Below are 4156 nucleotides of genomic sequence, written 5' to 3' on the forward strand. Positions count from 1 at the left end.
GATTGTAATGTCCTGTTACTTAAAAGGAGGAGGTAGCTGATCTGACTTCTGAGCCAGCCTGCCTTAAGACAACAACACAATTTGCCTTAGCTACTCCTAATAAAATCATTGCCAAGTGTGTTATTGGTATTAATGATATAAAATTGTATTAAGACTGCTTTCTTCTTAGTAATAGGATTAATCAATTTGGTGTAATTTTTAATAGCCTTATAAGAAAGATAATCACTTCTCAGCCTTTTGGCTAAGATCAAGTGTAGTATCTGTTCTTATCAGCTTAATATCTGATATGTCCTCTATCTGAGGACAATATATTAAAAGGATTTTTGGAGCTTGGAGTTGGAATAGGAGCTTACTCCATCCACTCCATGCATCAACCTGGTATTGCAGTACTTCCAGGAATGGTGCACCCCCTCGTGGGAATAATAAAATGAATAAAGGGCTGGAGAGATGTCTTAGCGGTTAAGCACTTGCCTGTGAAGCCTAAGGACCCCAGTTCGAGGCTCGGTTCCCCAGGTCCCACGTTAGCCAGATGCACAAGGGGGCGCACAAGTCTGGAGTTCGTTTGCAGAGGCTTGAAGCCCTGGCGCGCCCATTCTCTCTCTCCCTCTATCTGTCTTTCTCTCTGTGTCTGTCGCTCTCAAATAAATAAATAAAAAATTTAAGAAAAATGAATTAAAAAAAGAGAATTAATGGTGGGGTGAGATAAATTGATTGAAGGAACTGGAAAAGAATTTTTCAATGTTGGGACATAGAATGCTCATTAAAAATGCTTTTTGAGTGGTACTGAGAATGTCAAAGTATGTGGATAAAGATGTGTGTATGTAGGAAACTATTTTCAGGTTAAACCTAAATGCCATGCCTAAAGTTAGAGATTCTTCAATTGTTTCCAGACTCTTAAGGATACTCTAAAAGTTTTATATAGGGACATAGTCTTAATCTAAATTCATCTTACATTAGACACAGGTGATGCCTATGTTAGGTGGGTCACAAAGTCATAAGTACAGATGTAATTGGAGGTTTAACCAGGTTAAATATACACAAAAGTCGATCACCTTTTGTTTTACAAATGGGTAAATTTTCTATGTAAAAACAAACAACTTTGGAATATAAAAGAATTGTCAGGATGCTTATCTCTGCTCTGTAATTTCATTTTGCTCTTGCTTTCCAACATTATGCTACTTAAATTCATGGAAAGCTGGAGTATAAAAAAAAAAAAACAGATGGAACCCCATCATCTCAAATCCCATGCAAGTTTAAGCCATGTGTCCCCCAGACTCTGACTAGACACAAAAATGGCCAATTGTCTCTGACAAGGAAAAAGGAATACAGCATATAACTGTGGTTCCCTTTAGTTCATCTCTTATGAACACCTAAAGTCACATCTGTTAGATAAAGTCTCTCACTAGACAAAATGTTAAATAGATAAACTGAGTCTTATGATAAGGCCTCACTCATTAACAGGTCACTGATGCTAATTTGTTATGACTTAGGGGTTATAAAACTGGCTTTAAGATTCTCTCAGTAAAGTAAATTAGGTTCCTCTTTTCATCAAGATTTTAACTATTCTAAAGATAAAGGCTCACATAGAAATGGTTAATTTCCAAAGGTGAAGTACTCATACCTAAAGACATTGTGACTTTACAGATAGCTTCTGTCTTATTTATGCTAATTTTATTGAATGGTCATAACTAGATTTAATCACTTAGGTTTAAGTGATTTAATTTCAGTAATAATAACTTTCATATTCCTGGGATTTTTTGGGATAGCTTACTTAAACTTTATCAAATTTAAGTCATGGGTAAAACATAAAATTGTTTTATGTTTATAAAAATTTCTGTGGTACATAAAAATCAATAGCTATCAAGTTTAAGCCAAAATCATTGGTTGTCAAATAATATTTTTTGTTTCAAAAAAATTTATCAAGGGTTATATTAATATTTAGCTAGCTATTTTGGCTCAGGAAAAACCAAATTCTACTCTATTGTATGCAAAGTAACTGTCTCAATTTTTGCATCTTAAGTTCAGTGCTTATAACAAAATTAACTCTTAAGACATATTCCCTACTTTAGGGTACAGCCTCATGCTCAAACAATGGTTCTCATCTAAAACTTATATATATATACATACATACATACATACATACATACATACATACATACATATAATTCAAACTCCATGGTTCTGTTTCCAATGTTTTCTGGGTAATTTGTACCCACACAGGTATTTGAACTAATCAAAGATTTTTTCACACAGATGCTAAGACCTTATACTGTCTTACTTGCTCTTTTCTGATAATTTCTAGGTTAAATTAATTAAGTTTATAAATCAATTGGTACTTTTTTCAAGACTGGTAACAGGTCCTGCTATATTTATAAATGTTAGATATTTAAAATTTGACATGTGCCTACTTCCTATGCCTCAAATATATGGCTTATGCTGCCACAGTACAACAAAAAATTTAAAGATAGGACAGAATGATTTTAGAAGCCCTGTGCCATTCTTTAACTAAGTCTATTTCAGTAATCAAATGTGCTCTGTACGTACATACATCCAAGCTGATATAACTTCCTTTCTGATTGTGTTAATCACCTGTGTATAAGCCAAAGCCAAATGGGATCATTAGAGTAAAAAGTGTCAATATTTTGGCCTGTACTCCCATGTCATGAGGCCACTGGAGATGATGGGACACTTCTACACTGGCCCCCTAGTAAGTCACCTGTCTTCCTGAGCAGGGAGGATATGGAGACCCAAACAAAGTTGGTATACAGTCTAAAACAGGAGAGTCAAATTTGAGGAACAATCGGCCCTCCTGACTTCCCAAAGAAGGGAAAATTACTGGGCCAGCATGGCCCTGACTCATCCTAACAGGCAAGACACCAGTAAACTATGGGGCTACTCCTGTGTCCCTAAAGTCTCTTTGGAGAGCCATTAATGACCTCTAAAATTAATCCTTAATTAACTTTTGGCTATCTGCATGGTCTTAAACACTCAGAGAGAAATCTGTAACCAAAGATAAAAAAAAAATACCTTAAATGTATAAATGGCCCTTAACTTCTGAAATTAGCTACAGCCATGATGTTAGTACAGGAACAACTTGCTGCAGGCCATATTGGACTTACCACCTCTCCTTGGAATACTCCTATCTTTGTATTGCTCCAGGACCTTAGAGAAATTAATAAGGCCATGCTACCTATGGGGGCCCTACAACCAGGCCTCCCCACTCCAGTAGCAATTCCTGCAGGACATTGTAAAATCATTATTGACCTAAAGGATTGCTTTTTTACAATTCCCTTACACTCCTTGTCAACATTTTACATTTAGTTTACCTGTGGTAAATTTTAGAGGCCCTGGAGATAGTGGAGGCTACAACTCTGAGCCAAAGAGTCACTTTTATCTCTTATAAAAAGCCTCTTCTCCTGGTCATTTGTGCCACTGACTTTAAACCCACTGGGGTGTTCTGGCAGGAGGGGGCCCTCTTCTGGGTCCATTTACTCTCCAAAAGTTAAAAACGGGGGATTTATATCCCATAAAACACTCTACAAAAAACATTCTTCATCATGCACTGTTTGTCCTAAACTTTTTAACCCTTGATGCTCAAGGAAAGTCAGCAGGTGATTGCTTTTGGCACACAAATACAAAAAAAAAATACCTTTGCCAAAGCCATGTGAAAAAGATCCTTTAACCTTAAAGTGGAATGGCCCAAACCTAGTACTCATTTAGGACCTAGGATCAGTATGCTTGTCTGACACCAAAGAAAGTGCTGTGAGATAGCTACCAGAGAGACTTGTAAAACAAGATGATGATCCTTCAGTGACATCTCACATATCCAGGGAAGAAACACTTCCCTGAGAGAATCTCCCCTTTTTCCCTAACAGGACAAAGCTGGAAGGACCTCTACTTATCTTAATCTTCTCACTCATAATCAGACCCATTATTATAATTAAAATCATGTCTTTTATATGTCAACAGATTAAAGCCATTAAGGTGCAGCCTTTACAGGTCCATTATCACAGACTGGAGCTGGCGGATCGAGGCGTTGCCATTGAAGACCTACCACCTGCAGCTGTCACTCTCCCTTGATCTTACATTCGGTACTTATTTATTGTACTGCTGTCCTCTACACCTCTGCTATTGCTGCGGTCTACCTGTCATGGCC

General features: G+C 37.0%; 1 non-coding gene across 1 annotated transcript; it reads left to right on the forward strand.

Moving 5' to 3' along the window:
- The first annotated feature begins 221 nt into the window (after window positions 1-221).
- On the forward strand, window positions 222-412 carry LOC123457356. The gene has a single exon (XR_006634999.1). It is a non-coding gene; the product is annotated as a U2 spliceosomal RNA (small nuclear RNA).
- Window positions 413-4156: the final 3744 nt, after the last annotated feature.

This window comes from Jaculus jaculus, unplaced genomic scaffold (genome assembly GCF_020740685.1).
Source record: "Jaculus jaculus isolate mJacJac1 unplaced genomic scaffold, mJacJac1.mat.Y.cur mat_scaffold_37_1_1805170_arrow_ctg1, whole genome shotgun sequence".
In the NCBI taxonomy this organism is placed as follows: Eukaryota; Metazoa; Chordata; class Mammalia; order Rodentia; family Dipodidae; genus Jaculus; species Jaculus jaculus.